Raw genomic sequence first — 16,465 nt, 5'->3', positions numbered from 1 at the left:
TAAATCTTTATGGCGCCTCAGATTGCTGTCGATAGACACTTACTGTTCCACTTTGTGATCCTTCTCAGGTCCTTCCTGGGTTCTTCTTCTTCCACATGATCCTTAAATGTGCATGTTCCCACATGTTCAGTTCATTTTGCTGTCTTCATTGCTTAAACTCTCCCATGCTGTTATTTTCGTGTAACTGAAACTATCCTTTTGATTTTAAACATGTCTCTCAGGCCTATGTCTGAATTTGAATCTCATGGACATTTACATAACAGCGTTTTCTCTAATGCGACATGTCTAGAAAAAAATTGATGTTCTGTTCATCCTCAAGCCCATTCTCTCCGTGGTCCCTGTCACTAAGATTTGAAGTTGTGTATGGATTTTATTGTCCCTTTGTCCCTTGGGGGCCCATGCCTTGTAAAGTTGACAAGTGTGGGCAGTTCTGCCACTGGTCCTGCTTTGCACTCACTTTCACAGTTCTCAGTCATGCTACGAGAGCGTCTTACTTGACTTTTTCTAACTGTACTTTTTGGTTCTAGATGTTTTCCCCCTCTGTTCCAAATCATTTTACACACAGCTGCTAGAATATTCTTCCCAAGATATATTTGCTTAAAGACACTACTCCTTTTGCATGCAGAGCAAGTTAATTCTTCTCATCCTCAGCATCAGAGTCACCTTCCAGTAACCTTATCCTGCCCCGTGATTCATCTGTATTCATCACTACAGCCAACCATTCTACTTGCTGTTCTATTTGGAAAACTGAAAATGTACAGGTTGCAGTTTCCCAAGACTTGAACTTTCTCCTTGAAATATTTCAGTATTTGGCCATTGGAATTTTAATCCTTAGAGCTAACACCTAAATCTCAACTGATAAGAAATCATCTTCATGTGTTACAGACAAAATTAATGTCTCCATCCTTGTTTCCATATAGTATATATTTATTGTAGCATATTTTGGAGTTAGCTTCAGGATATGCTAAAGTTTTCCACCGGATTTATTTATTATTTCTTTAGGATTTTTTTTTCCTTAGAGAAAATGAGATTACTGACCAAAATGAATAATGGTTTCTGAGGCCTTTGTGATGTTGTCAAACTGCTTTTAAGAAACTGTCTGCACTTTGGCTGGGTAGCTCAAGCCTGTAATCCCAGCACTTTGGGAGGCAAAGGTGGGAGGATCTCTTGAGGCCAGGAGTTTAAGTCCAGCCAAAGCAACATAGCAAGATTCCTGTCTCTACAAAAATAAATAAATAAACCCTGCAATTTATAATTTCATCATTGATAAATATATCATTTAACTACTATACTTTGAATATAAATATTTAGAAGAACTTTCCTAGTTTGTGTTAGAAAATAGTATTTTATTTTTATTTTCTTGTTTTTGCTCATTACTGAGAATGAGGTCTTTTCCAGTGTATTTCCATGTGTGTTTCTTTAGTGAATGGTCTTTTGTATATACTTGTTCCATTAATCTAATGCTTTATTCATTTATCTAATCCCATGACTCATTTGCTATAGATATTTTTTCTATTTTTATCCTTTTGCGTTTCAATTTTGGCCATCACCTTTTGACCTACCTTAACAGTTTTAATTGATTTTTAAGATTAATATTTGTAAATATTTTCTTTAGTTTTTAATGTATTTTTTAAAACTTGGAAAGAGTTGGTAAAAAGACAAGGGAACTTCATTATAAATTGCATTTTAAAAGGGAAAGCATATATTATCCTTACAACCTATTGATCAGCTAACTTAAAAATCTTCAGGATAGTAAAAAGGTCTACCTCACTTTTTTTCGTTTTTTTTTGCTCCTTCCTGCACACTGATCTTTCCCTTTTATCTTATTGTAGTAAAATATAGATAACATGAAGTTTATAGTTGTAATGATTCCTTTTTTTTTTTTTTTTTGAGACAAGGAGCAGAATTCCTTTAGTATGTGTTCAGATTTCCTCTTATAAAGATGCCAGTCCTATTTGACTAGAGCTCAGACTAATGACTTCATTTTAATTTAATTATTCTTTAAAAACTCTATCTGTAAATACAGTTATATTCTGAGGTACGGGCATTAGGACTTCAACATGAAATTTTGGGAAAAAACAATTCAGCCCATAGAAGTTGCCAAATAATCTGTGGGATGGAGTGGGAGAAAGCAAAGTAGCAGATACTTTCTTAAACTCATATAGATAAATCACTGTTTGGAACGAAATGCATTTTATAAATGGCTAGCAATTTACTTTTATTATCTGATGTTATGTGTATAAATTGCTAGGGGAATCTATTCTCTATCTCCAAAGTGTTTCCAGAAAATTCTGACTTTTTATTTGGTATTAAGTTACCAGGTATTTGGTATCTAGAGAGAGAGAGAGAGAGAAAGAGAGAGAGAGAGAGAGAGAGAGAGAGTGTGTGTGTGTGTGTGTGTGTGTGTGTATGTATGGTCTATATAAAGTACCAAACTTGGTACTTTTTGTTAATAGGATATTTATTGTTAATAGGATACTTTTAAAATTAAATATTTCTCAAAAACTAGAATCGGTACTTACTACTGTCTTATTCTATAAAGTAGATAAGCTCAATATTAAATAGTACAAAAATATTAAAGTCATTAATATTTCCTTAAACGATAGGACTTTTGCGTCATGGGAACTAAAAAATTTTCTTTTTAAGATAAAACATTTTGTTTTGTGATAATTGTAGATTCACATATAATTATAAGAAATAATATGAAGAGCTCTTGTGTGCCCTTTACCTAATTTCCCCAATGGTAATATCTTGCAAAACTGTTGTGTAATATTAAAACCAGGATATTGACATCCCACACCCATCTTCTCCATCCACAACCCCACAAATCCCTGTTGTCCCCAATTCTTGGGAATCACTAATATGTTCTGTTTCTATAATTTTGTCATTTCAAGGATATTATGTAAATGGAATTATACAGTAAGTAAGCTTTTAGGATTAGACTTTTTCACTCATCATAATTCCCTTGATTCATCCAAGTTGTCCCATTTATCGATAGTTCTGAAAATGCTGTTTTTAGAGTCCCAGCTTCAGCATCACAGAACAGGGTTTCTGAGAGCTGGCACTGTGGACATTTGGACCAGATAATTATTTGTATTTGGAGACTGTCCTGTGCATTGTAGGATGTGAGGCATCTGTGGCATTTACCCACTGGATGTTAATAGGATCCCCCCAGTTACAAAAATCAAAAATGTTTTCAGACACTGCCTAAAGTTCCTGTGGGTTGCCACATTTTCCCAGAAATTACCAAATATCCTAGAACCACTGGAGTAGAGTATAGAAAGTGGATTTGGAGGGAAGAGACTACAGCTTAACCACTGGCAAAATCTATCCCTCAGACCACTCTGCATCTCTCTACACACGTCCACGTGAGCATTCCCTTACCTAGAGACTGCATTGTAACGTTACAATGAAACTTGTATTAAATCATAAAGAAGAAGCAGAAGTAAAGAGAAAATAGTTAACATATACAGAGACATACATAAAACCCATGAGAATGGACTCCAGAGGCTCTGTCCGTTGACTCTATGGACAAGACTTAGTTGAGGGCTAAATCATGTGGACACATTACAAACTCTAGAAAGCAATATGCGTACAGAACCCAGCACCTTAATGCAAGTGTCAGGATTAAAGGAACAGTAGTTTGTTGGATCAGGTACTTTTTGTTTTTGTTTGAGATGGTGTCTTTCTCCATCACCCAGGCTGGAGTGCAGTGCCTGATCACTTGGCTCACTGCAGCCTTGACCTCCCCAGGCTCAGGTGATCCTCCAGTCTCAGCCTCCCAAGTGACTGGAGGTGTGTGCCACCATGCCCAGCTAATTTTTTTTTTTTAAATAAAGACGGGGTTTCACCATGTTGGGCAGGCTGGTCTTGAACTCCCGACCTCAGGTGATCTGCCCACCTTGGCCTCCAAAGTGCTTGGATTACAGGCGTGAGCCACCACACCCAGCCAATTTTTTTTGGGGGGGAGGGTCTTCTTTGTAGAGATAGGGTTTTGCCGTGTTGCCCAGGCCAGTCTTGAACTCCTGGGCTCAAGCTGTGCTTCAGTGCTGGGATTTCAGGTGCAAGCCACTGCACCTAGTCCAGATACTTTGCTTTTTATAAAGCATATTATAAAAATCTATATCAATAGATTTTTAAGAATCTATTAATAGTCTTTTTTCTTAAACCTATAACCCTACCCTATAATCCTGCCATTCTTGGTTAAATTGAAGCAAATCTCAGATAGCAAAGAATTAGATGATTTTTCTTTTTGAGATGGAGTTTCACTCTGTCACCCAGGCTAGAGTGCAGTGGTGTGATCTTGGCTCACTATAACCTCCACCTCCCAGGTTCAAGCGATTCTCCTGCCTCAGTCTCCCAAGTAGCTGGGATTACAGGTGCCTGCTACCATGCCTCGCTTTTTTGTATTTTTAGTAGAGATGGATCACCATGTTGGTTGGGCGTGTCTTGAACTCTTGACCTCAAATGACCCACCCTCCTCAGCCTCCCAAAGTGCTGAGAGTACAGGTGTGAGCCACTGTGTCCAGCCAAAATTAGATGATTTTAGTGATAAAAAATAATCCTTGTCTTTGGCCGGGCGTGGTGGCTCACTCCTGTAATCCAAGCACTTTGGAGGCCAAGGTGGGCGGATCACTTGAGGTCAGGAGTTCAAGACCAGCCTGACCAACATGGTGAAACACCATCTTAAAAAAAAAAAAGAAAAAAAAAAATCTGTGTCTTGACCCCCATTCTTTTTAAAATAAACTTTTAGTTTTACAATAGCCTTAGATTTATAGAATATTGTTAGATGGTAGAGAATTCCCATATATCCCATATCAGATTTCTTCTGTTATTAACATCTTAACATTAATACTGTACATTTATTTCAGTTAATGCTCATTCTGTACTGTATTCAGATTTTCTCAGTTTTTACCTAATGTGCTTTTGCTACTCTAAGGACAATAGGTAAAAGCTAAGATTCCCATCCAGGTTACCACACTGCATTTGGTTATGTCTCCTTAGGCTCTTGGTTGGCTGTGACAGTTTCTCACACTTTCCTCATTTTTGATGACCTTGACGGTTTTGAGGAATACAGGCATACATTGGTGAAATCGTGGGTTCAGTTCTGGGCCACTGCAATAAAGCAGCTATCACAAAGTGAGTCACACAAATTTTGGGAGGGGGTCCCAGTGCATATAAAAGTTATGTTGTTATGTTTATACTGTAGTCTTTTAAGTGTGCAATAGCATTTTATCTAAAACAAAATGTTCATACCTTAATTTAAAAAATGCTTTATTGCTCAAAAATGCCCATGATCATTTGAGCCTTCAGTGAGTTGTAATTTTTTTGCTGGTGGAGAGTCTTGCCTCAATGTTGTCGCCTGCTGTTGGTTTCTAAAGGTTAGGATCGCTGTGGCAAGTTCTTTTTTAATTTTTTTTTTGAGACGGAGTCTCACTCTATTGCCCAGGCTGGTGAGATCTTGGCTCACTGTAATCTCTGCCTCCCTGGTTCAAGCCATTCTCTTGCCTCTGCCTTCTGAGCAGCTGGGACTACAGGCACACACCACCATACCCAGCTAATTTTTTTGTGTTTATAGTAGAGATGAGGTTTCAGTGTGTTGGCCAGGCTGGTCTCAAATTCCTGACTTGAAATGATCTGCCCACCTCAGCCTCCCAAAGTGCTGGAATTATAGGCATGAGCCACCACACTGGCCAAGTTCTTACAATAAGTTACAGGCTGATTTTTTTGTTGTCATTTCAGCAGTGTTCACAGCATCGTCACCAGGAGTGATTCCATTTCAAGAAACTATTTATTTGCACATTTGTGTCTTCAGTCTCTACTTCTAATTCTGGCTCTCTTGCTATTTCTACCCTTTCTGCAGTGACTCACTCCACTGAAGTCTTGAACCTGGCGGTCATCCATGAAGGTTGGAACCAACTTCTGCTAAATTGATATTTTTTTGTTCTGGCAAATGTGGACTAAAAAAAAAAAAAAAAGAAATATAATGATATTTTGACCTTCTCTAATGAATGGGTTTTTGTTGTTGTTTTGTGAGACACAGTTTTCCTTTGTCACCCAGCCTGAAGTGCAGTGATGCAGTCATAACTCACTGCAGCCTCAAACTCCTGGGCTCAAGCAATCCTCCCACCTCAGCCTCCTGATTTGTTGGGACTATAGGCATGTGCCACCATGCCCAACTTTGTTTTTGCATTTTTTGGTAGCGATTGGGTCTCACTTTGTTGCCTAGACAGGTCTTTAACTCCAGGTTTCAAGTAACCCTCCCACCTCAAAAAAAGTGTTGGGATTGTGTCTCATGCCTGTCTATGAATGTACTTATTGGCATCTAGAATGGTAAAGCTTTTCCAGAAAGTTTTTGATTTATTTTGCACAGAGCCACCAGAGGAATCACTATCTATGACAGCTCTATCCTTATGTAATTTATTTCTTAAATAATAAGACTTGAAAGTAGAAATTACTCCTTGATCCACAGGCTGCAGAATGGGTGTTATGTTAGCAGGCATGAAAACAACATTTATCTCCTTGTATATCTCCATGCGAGTTCTTAGGTGACCAGGTATATTGTCAATGAGCAGTGTTTTGGAAGGAATCTTTCTGAGCAGTAGGTCTCAATAGTGGGCTTAAAATATTCAGTAAACCATGCTGTAAAACAGATGTGCTGTCATCCAGCCCTTGTTCCATTTTTAGAGCAGAGGTAGAGTAGATTCAGCATAATTCTTAAAGGCCCTAAGATTTTCAGAATGATAAATGAGCATTGGCTTCAACTTAAAGTCACCAGCTGCATCAGCCCCTAACAAGACAGTCACCCTATTCTTTGAAGCCAGACATTGATATCTCTAGCTATGAAAGGTCCTGGATGGCATCTTCTTCCAATAGATGGCTGTTTAGTCTACATTGAAAATATATTGTTTAGTGTAGCTATCCTCATCATCTGTCCACTGTGACATTCTCTCTCTTTTGATTAGTATATTTAAACAATTCATATTAGAAGTGATTATTAATATAGTGGGATTCACATCTTCCATCTTTTTAACTATTTTGCATTCGTTGCTTTTTATTTCTTTTTAATTGGACATTTTATATGATTCAGCTTTATCTCCTCTCTTATCTTGTATGAGCTTCCTATTCCTAACAACACAACTTATAGTTTTGGAAGTCAGAGGTCTGAAATGGGTCTCAGGGGGCTAAACTCAATGTGTTGGTAGGACTGTTTCACCTTTTTGAGGTTCTGGGAGAAAGCCACTCGCAGTCCTTGGCTTGTGGCTCTCTTCCTCCATCTTCAAAGCTAGCAGTAGGTCAGATTCTCACATTGCATCGCTCTGATCTCCTCTTTTACATTTAAGGACTCGTGATTATATTGGGTCTACCCACTTAATCCAGAATAATCTCTGTATTTTAATGTTATATGATTAGCAACTTTAATCCCATCTCCTACCTTAATTCTGGGGATTAGGATTTGTACATTTCTGAGGGGACCATTATCAATTATAGCATATTAATTATACTTCTTTTAAAAAGTTTTTAAGCTCGGCACGGTGGCTTACCACTGTAATTCCAGCACTTTGGGAGGCTGAGGCAGGTGGATCACTTAAGGTCGGGAGTTCAAGACCAGCCTGGCCAACATGGTAAAAGCCCACCTCTACTAAAAACACAAAATTAGCCAGGCGTGGTGGTGTACCCCTGTGATCCCAGCTACTCGGGAGGCTGAGGCAGGAGAATCATTTGAACCCAGGAGGCAAAAGTTGCAGTGAGCCAAGATCGTGCCATTTCCAGCCTGGGTGACAGAGTGAGACTCCATCTCAAAAAAAAAAAAAATTCTAGCAGTTACTCTAGAATCTACAATATACATTTTATTTTATTTTATCTTTTTTTTTTTTTAAGACAAAGTCTTGCTCTGTTGCCAGGCTGAAGTGCAATGGCGAGATCTCGGCTCACTGCAACCTCCGCCTCCTGGATTCAATCGATTCTCCTGCCTCAGCCTCCTGAGTAGCTGGGGCTACTGGCACATGCCACCATGCCCAGCTAATTTTTGTATTTTTAGTAGAGACAGCATTTTACGATGTTGGCCAGGATGGTCTCAATCTCCTAACCTTGTGATCCACCCTCCTCAGCCTCCCAAAGTGTTGGGATTACAGGCTGAGCCACTGTGCCTGGCCTTTTTTAAAAATTTTTATTTTTTTTCAATTGGCATATAATTATATATATTTATGGGGTACATACTGGTGTTTCTATACATACAGTGTTTCAGTTATCAGAGTAATTAGCATATCCATGATCTCATACATTATTTCTTTGTGTTGGGAACATTCAGTATTCTCCTTTTAGCTATTTGAAACTGTACAATATGTTATTGTTAACTGTAGTCATCCTGCAGTGCTATAGAACACTAGAACTTATTCCTCCTATCTAGCTGCAATTTTGTATCCTTTAACAAATCTCTTCCTATTTCCTCCCCCCTCTACCTTTCCCAGCCTCTAGTACCCTCTGTTCTGATTTTTCTATGAGATCTACTTTTTATTTTAGCTTCCGCATATGAATGAGAACCCTTGGGGTTTAACTTTCTGTTCCTGGCTTATTTCACTTAATGTCCTCCACTTCCATCCATGTTGCTGTGAATGACAGGATTCCATTCATTTCATGGCTGAATAGTATTTCATTGTGTATATATTCCACAGTTTCTTTATCCATTCATCTGTTGGACACCCAGATGGATTCCGTATCTTGGCTATTGTGAATAATGCTGCAGTTAACATAGGGATGCACATGTCTCTTCGATATACCAGTTTCCTTTCCTTTGGTTAAATGCCCAGTAGTGGGATTGCTAGATCATATGGTATGCTATTTGTAGATTTTGAGGAACCTCTATATGGTTTTCCATAGTGTGCTAGTTGATATTCTCACCAACAGAGTATAAGACTTCCTTTTTCTCTGCATCCTCCCCAGCATTTGTTTGTTTTGTTTTATTTGTCTTTTTGGTAATAGCCACTCTAACTGGGATGAGATGATACCTCATTGTGGTTTTGATTTGCTGTTCCTTGATGCTTTGTGATAATTGCACATTTTTCATCTATTTCTTGGCCATTTGTCTTCTTTTGAGAGATGGCTATTCAGATCATTTGCCCATTTTTAAATCCGCTGTTTTTTTCCTGTTGAGATGTTTTAGTTCCTGGTATATTCTGGATATTAGCCCCCGTTTGGATGAATAGTTTGCTTATATTTTCTCCCATTTCCGTAGGTTGCCTTTTCACTCTCGATTGTTTCTTTTGCTGTGTAGAAGTTTTTTAGCGTGGCATAATCCCGTGTGTTCGTTTTTGCTTTTGTTGCCTGGGCTTTTGAAGTTGTATTCATAAAATATTTTCCCAGATTAATGCCGTGAAGCATTTCCCCTGTTTTCTCTCAGTAGTTTTATAGTTTCAGGTCTTACATTTAGGTCTTTGATCCATTTTAAGTTGATTTTCATGTAGAGGTGGGAGGCTAGTTTCATTCGTCTGCATATGAAGATCCTGTTTTCTCAGTACCATTTATTGAAGAGACTATCCCAGTGAGTATTCTTGGAATCTTTGTCAATAATCAGTTGGCTGTAGATGATGTGGATTAATTTCTGGGTTTTCTATTCTCTTCTATTGGTCTGTGTGTCTGTTTTTATGCCATTACCATGTTGTTTCTATCACTACAGCTTTGTACTATATTTTGAAGTCTGGGAGCATGATGTAGTTGGGCCTGCCCTACATGTGGGCAAATGGGCTTCAGAAGCCAGAGCTACAGGTACTGGCAGTTGGAATTCAGAACACTATGCAGGATGGTAATGCTCAACAGGACCTGCAAACAACAGCATCTGCCATGTTGATTACTGCCATGTTGATCCATGAGCTAGGATCTGGCGATTTGCCAGATTTATTAAATCTGTCAGCTTTCTAAACCTATTGAGGTAGTACTCAGAAATTAATTTCCTATGCAGTTCACTATGTATGGAGAAGAAAAATTAATTTTTTGAAAAAGGGCTATAGCTGGGCATGGTGGCTCATGCCTATAATCCCAATACTTTGGGAGGCTGAGGTGGGAGGATTGTTGGAGGCTATAGTAAGCTATGATCGTGGCAATGCACCCCAGCCTGGGTGATAGTGAGACCCAGTCTCAAAAAAAAAAGGCCCAAGATTCTGTCACATTTTGATTTGCTGATGTTCTTTTTGGCAATATCTAGCCTGCACACTTTGAAATGCAAAACAGCTATTTAGAAAATCCCCTGGCTGGCTAGCTACGGTGGCTCACGCCTGTAATCCCAGCATTTTGGGAGACTGAGGCAGAAGGATCATGAGGTCAGGAGATTGAGACCATCTTGCTGGCCAACATGGTGAAACCCCGTCTCTACTAAAATACAAATATTAGCTGGGTGTGGTGGCGCATGCCTGTAGTCCCGGCTACTTAGGAGGCTGCAGCAGGGGAATAGCGTAAACCTGGGAGGTGGAGGTTGCAGTGAGCCGAGATGGCGTCATTGCACTCCAGCCCGGTGACAGAGCAAGACTCCGTCACAAAAAAAAGGCCGGCACAGTGGCTAGCCCTATCACTTTGGGAGGCCAAGGCTGGTGGATCACAAGGTCAGGAGATCGAGACCATCCTGGCCAACATGGTGAAACCTCATCTCTACTAAAAATACAAAAATTAGCTTGGTGTGGTGCTGCATGCCTGTAATCCCAGCTACTCAGGAGGCTGAGGCAGGAGAATCCCTTGAACCAGGGAGTCAGAGGTTGTAGTGAGCAGAGATCCTGCCACTGCACCCCAGCCTGGTGACAGAGCAAGACTCTGTCTCAAAAAAAAAAAAAAGAAGAGAACATTGCTCTGGCCTTGTTCTTCTGAAATGGCCTGAGTAACCTAGTTTAAGCTAGTTGATGCTTTTCTGAAAAGCATCAAAGAATTTACAACATAGTAGAGAATTGCTGGGCTGGAATTTGGGAGATGATAGACATGAGCTTCTGACCCCAGGCCACTTTTGCCCAGGCTATTTGCTGTTCTGGAAGAGCAGGTGAGAGGGTGAGCAGTGTAGTTAACTGACTCACAGGAGGAGAGGAACGAAAACTGGATCTAGGACTTGCCATGAGTAAGAACCCTGGTGATCCTCCTGGGTTAATATTGAAACCTTGAGAGGCTGCCATCCAGAATGCCCGTGGGCTGGGAGTATGCCAGCCTTTGCCTGGACTGAAGCCGCATGGGGTCACCTGGGGGTTTAGTAAATCTCAAATGCTGAAATGGATTGAGGTGATCTCAAATTGCTGGTGACCCCAGTCACCTAACAGAGGCAGATGATGAAAATCCTCTCCAGAGGAAGATAACATCTCATGCGTCAAATTATTTCTAAAATGATTTTTCAAATAGGGTGTTCACCGCATAACCAAGTCAATGTAACCAGGCCCACCGGGAGACAAGCTCAACAGAACCCGCACAGGTAACAGAGGGTAGAAACAGCTTTGTAGACGGTGGAATTACCAGACAGACTCTAAAGTGTTATGTTTCTTATGTTCATGGAGATCAAAGTTGAGTAAAAACATTTCAACAAGTAACTGGAAACTTAATATAAAGGGGCAAACTGGAAAAACAACTAAATACTAGATCTGAAAACTACAGTACCCAAAATGGAGGATTTCGCGGATTCAGCAGATTAGATACTGCTGAAGAGAAGAGTGAGGCCCTTCGAGATCAGAAGAAACCTCTCGGAAGAGGGCGAAAGGCTGGACAACACTGAAGAGACTGCAAGAAATAAACTCCATACATGGATGTTTCAGTTGAAGATGCTGTAAGAAAAAAGAAAAGAAAGAAACTCCATCCTGAGAAAGTCTAACATATGTGATTGGAATCCTAGAAGAAGAGGGAAGGGGATAGAAGGAATATTTGTTGGGTTTTGTTTGTTTTTTGAGATGGAGTTTCGCTCTTGTTACCCAAGTGGAGTACAATGGCGTGGTCTCAGCTCACCGCAGCCTCCACCTCCAGGGTTCAAGAGATTCTCCTGCCTCAGCCTCCCGAGTAGCTGGGATTACAGGCGCCCGCCACCACGCCTGGCTAATTCTGTATTTTTAGTAGAGATGGGGTTTGTCTATATTGGTCAGGCTGGTCTTGAACTCACGACCTGAGGTGATCAGCCCGCCTCAGCCTCCCAAAGTGCTGGGATTATAGGCGTGAGCCACTGTGCCAGGTCAGAAGGAATATTTGAATAAATAATGGCAGAGACTTTTTGAAGCCCCACGAAAGATGACAATCCAGAGAATTTAAGAGATTCTAAATAACAGCATAAGGTGATTTTTAAAGTGTTCCATTTCTAAGTAATAGTCTGATTTATTTTCCTTAGGTTGAGTTTCCCTCCCTCTTCCTTTCTAATTTTAGCAGTGGTTTTCAGAATTCTGCTGAGAATAAGTGTTTTTCTAACAAGTGATGAATTACATGTTTTTTAAAGGCACATTTGCAAAATAAATTATGTGCTAGAGTTCCAAAAATTTTGCTTGGACAAAAAGGATGCAACTTGTGTTTTGATTGAAGACCTTGAGATAAGAACATCTTAAAGAAAAGATAAGCTCTCCACACCCAAAGGATTATTTTATAATGCAGGAATTTCAGGCATAATGGTCACTTAGGGGGCACAGCCCCTCACTAGCACCCCTCAGTCATGGTTTATGGTAGCTCCTACTCTGTCTCCCCCAGATGACTAGGAAGAATGCCTCTCACAGATGAATGGCATACTTGACACAGGAAAGATAGTATGTTTAGGGTGCAAGTGAAGACCCTTTCATTAATACTACTATTAATAATTATGTATAACAGCTGGACACAGTGGCATGCACCCATAGTCATTTTATTTCAATTTATTTTGTTCTCCTTACTTTTCTTTTCTGCCTCATAGAATTAGGAGGTAGAAACTATTGAGTCTATCGACCTCATGCTGGCTCCATGAGGCTGTGGTAGCTTTTACCTTCTTGTCTCCCACTGGTCTGTAGTGAGTGAGAGCTGCTACTTTCTACTTGGGCATTCATTCAGACAAAATTTTAAAGAATAATGGTCAGCCTCCACCATCCCATATTCGCTGCCCCAGCAGCTGCCCCAGGTTTTTTTCTTTTAGCCATTTGCCACATTGTTTGTCCTTTTAGTTTCCTTTCCTTTGTGTTTGATTAAAGTTGCTTCTTTCTCCCATCAGCATTGCCTTGTGGGTTTCTTCTGCATTTGAACACAGTGTTAGACATTTTATGTGCTCATGTTTTTTTTGATTGTCTTATACAAAAGAGATTCATAAATATCAGGGGTATCTGAGGATCATTCCCAGGGAGCATATGATGTCTGGAATTTGCTCTGGACCTTTCCTAATTCAATAATCTCCTTATGTGTAATTATAAACTGTTGGTGGCTGTTTTCTTCCAGTTTTCAGGGTTGATAAAGAATGAGAAAGAATAATGTGTATTTTTATGTTGTCATCACCTGGTAATTTCACAGGGGTTTGTAGGTACTGTACTGTTGTAAATTAAGATTTGTACTCACATGACTACAGCTGAGTTAAAATGTGAATGTGTCTCTTTTATGGACAAAGCTAACAAATATGTGCTGTTTGACAATTCGGAATACAGAGTATGCTTACAAGGAAATAGCTGGAAACTACTGAAAGGTAACATTCAAATACATTTTAAACATCATTAAATATTCGGAAAATTATGTTATACTGGTAGAAAACAGAAGCTGTCCTGTGAAATAGAATTGTCTCATTAGTCTTGTGGTAAAAGATGGACATTAAAAGGTAATTAAAAATTTCGGACTAGATAATGATCCATAGAGGCAAAACTTCAAATTCTGCTTTTAGAACATTTGTTCTGTACTCAAATTTTATTCCCATATTTTTGACAAATTAAAACATTCTTTCAGTGTGCTTACCATTCAGTTTTCTTTGTGCTTGTGGGTATGGAAATCCCCTTTGCCTGTGAGATTAAGAGAACAGGGTATCCTGTTTCTTTCATAACCTCAAAGTATTTAATCTTTTACATAGTTGTTCTTATATTTTCAAGTTAGGGAGTTTTTTCCTAAGAAATTTTTTACCTCATTTATTAAATCACTACCTATTCCTTGTAGAAAATGTTTTACATAGAGGAAAGAAGAAAATTAGCCATAATGCCACTAACCTGAGTCTGTTAATTTTTTGATAGTTGCCAGAAGCAGTATAGTATTTTGTAGATACTGTAGAGAGATGAAAAATAAGTAGTAGATTATATAGCAAAATATTGATAGTGGTGAGACTTCTGGTGATTGTTAGTTTCTTTTTTGCTTTTCTGTATTTTCTGAGTTTTTAGCCGATAGCAAAAGCTATTGAAACACTAAATGCTGGCCACTAAACAGTGGCTTACACCTGTGATCCCAGCACTTTGGGAGGCCAAGGCCAGCAGATCACCTGAGGTCAGGAGTTCAAGACCAGCCTGCCCAACATTGTGAAACCCCATCTCTACTGAAAAAAATACAAAAAATCATCCTAGTGGGTGCTTACATTCCCAGCTACTCAAGAGGCTGAGGCAAGAGATTGCTTGAACCTGGGAGGCGGAGATTGAGCCACTGCATTCTAGCCTGGGCGACGAGAGAAACTTCGTCTCAAAAAACAAAAAACAAAAAACAAAAAAACATTAATTGCCGATACCCTGAATGGTGCCTCGCCTGTAGAGCTTCTATTGTGTTCCTAGTATATTAGCCTTTTCTTTAGGATTATTTAATGATTTTCATTAAATCATCCAGAAACTATTTAGATTTCTGAAAAATGTTAGGTTGTTTAGACTGGAAGATTAGTGGAATTAAGCTGTTATCTGTAGAGTGACATTGCATACAAGCATTGTCTTAGTGACCTTTATGTAATTTAACTACTTTATGTATGGAGCACAGTTTTGTAGCTGGTGTGGACTGTGTCCTCTGTAAATAGAGGACGACTACAAAAAGCATTTCAAAAGGAGCCTTCTTACCTCAAAGCACCCTATTGTGCTATTGAGAAATACTCCTCAAGCTAATCTGATAACGATGCTGGAATGTGAATTGGGTGAGCTGAGATTTTAGATCTTTGTAACCTAAATAGTTTGCCACAAAGCATTTTAGATATGACAACAGTAGATGTAAACAGTCATAATAAAAATTTGCTTTTTGAGCAGATTAAAGTATGTATGTTAAATTGTTGTTTGCATGTTTTTGTATATACATTTTTATAGTTTCCTGGATTGCATAGTTACTCTTCACCTACAAAGATGATGTCAGCTTCCAGCCCTGCCTCCATAACAATCTGTTTTCTTCCTCTTCTTAATGGTTATCAGCTTTTTAAAATGGTGTATAGGGGATGCTAGAAACCAACCCAATCTTTTGCTTTGTCTTCCTGTTTTATCCTTTGCTTTATAATGTAGGCAGGTATGTGTATACTTATTTGTAGCATCCTATGTATACTCTTATCTTTTTTCACCTGACAATGTAATTTACAGATGAATCTATAATTAGCAGTTAACAAAGATCCTTTCCTTTTTATAGCTGTGTATTGCTCTGTGTGTAGATGGTTCTTAGTTTGTTCAACCAGCCCCTTATTAATGGACATTGCATTGATTTTAGCCTTTTGCTATTACCAATAGTCTTGTAGTCAATAGGCTTATGCATACATTGTTTCCTATTTTTACCATCTACGGGATAGATTACTAGAGGCAATATTGCTAAGTCAGAAGGTAAATAGTGTATTTTTGCTTGATGTTGCTAAATGAACCTGCATAGAAGGTATACCATGTATGAAAGTTTCCTTACAGCCTCACTCTCAGAATATGTTGTCAAGCTTTCGGATTTTTTCAGCTGAACAGGAGGGAAATGATATTTCAGTGTAATTTAAATTTGCATTTCCCTTAGTTTAAGCAGGTTTGAGCATTTTTTCATATAACTGAGAAATATTTATGTTTCTGTTTTTGTGAATGGTTTATAAGGTTGTTGGTCCTTTACTTTTAGAATCTCTGTTTGAGATTGTGGCTGACAAACTCTAAGGTGACCTCCAGTAATTCCCTCCCCTGCAGTGGGGATGGATAGGTCCTGTGACTTGCTTGTAACAAGCAGAGTATAGCAAAGGTGATAGAATGTCAGTCTCTTGATTAGGCGAGGTCATATGGCAAAGATAAGAGGTCACTCCTGTGACTACAGCAACATTAGAGAAGACTCTGTCTTAAGCAGACCCGAGTAGGAACCTCCTCAGGGTTGGCTTAATGAAGTCCAGGGCCATACTGGTGAAGTGCTTGTGGTGAGGAACTGCAGGCAGCCTGTAGGATCTGAGGGCGGCCTCCAGCCAACAGCTGTTAAAAAGTCAGGGCCTGGCAGTCCTGAGCCACAAGGAACTGAATTCCGGTGACTTGGGTGAGTTCAGAGCAAATTCTTCCCCAGTCAGGCTACCAGGAGAGACCACAGCTTGGCTGACATCTTGTTTGTAACCTGGAGGACCCTC

At 39.3% G+C, this 16,465-nt stretch overlaps 1 protein-coding gene across 6 annotated transcripts in view; it reads left to right on the top strand.

Annotated features, from left to right (window-relative positions):
* The window catches only part of GALNT11 (polypeptide N-acetylgalactosaminyltransferase 11), a 74,244-nt gene that overhangs the window by 16,548 nt on the left and 41,231 nt on the right, over positions 1 to 16,465 (top strand). For 2 of the 6 annotated variants that reach the window (XM_035254332.3, XM_078343424.1), the window contains one exon: positions 5,864 to 5,908. The exons of the other annotated variants lie outside the window; for them this stretch is intronic. The gene's annotated coding sequence lies outside the window, so the exon portion shown is untranslated. The remainder of the gene's footprint in view (positions 1 to 5,863; positions 5,909 to 16,465) is intronic. 6 annotated transcript variants of the gene reach the window in all.

This window comes from Callithrix jacchus, chromosome 11 (assembly GCF_049354715.1).
Source record: "Callithrix jacchus isolate 240 chromosome 11, calJac240_pri, whole genome shotgun sequence".
Taxonomy (NCBI): Eukaryota; Metazoa; Chordata; class Mammalia; order Primates; family Cebidae; genus Callithrix; species Callithrix jacchus.
This window is presented reverse-complemented; position numbering and strand designations above follow the sequence as displayed.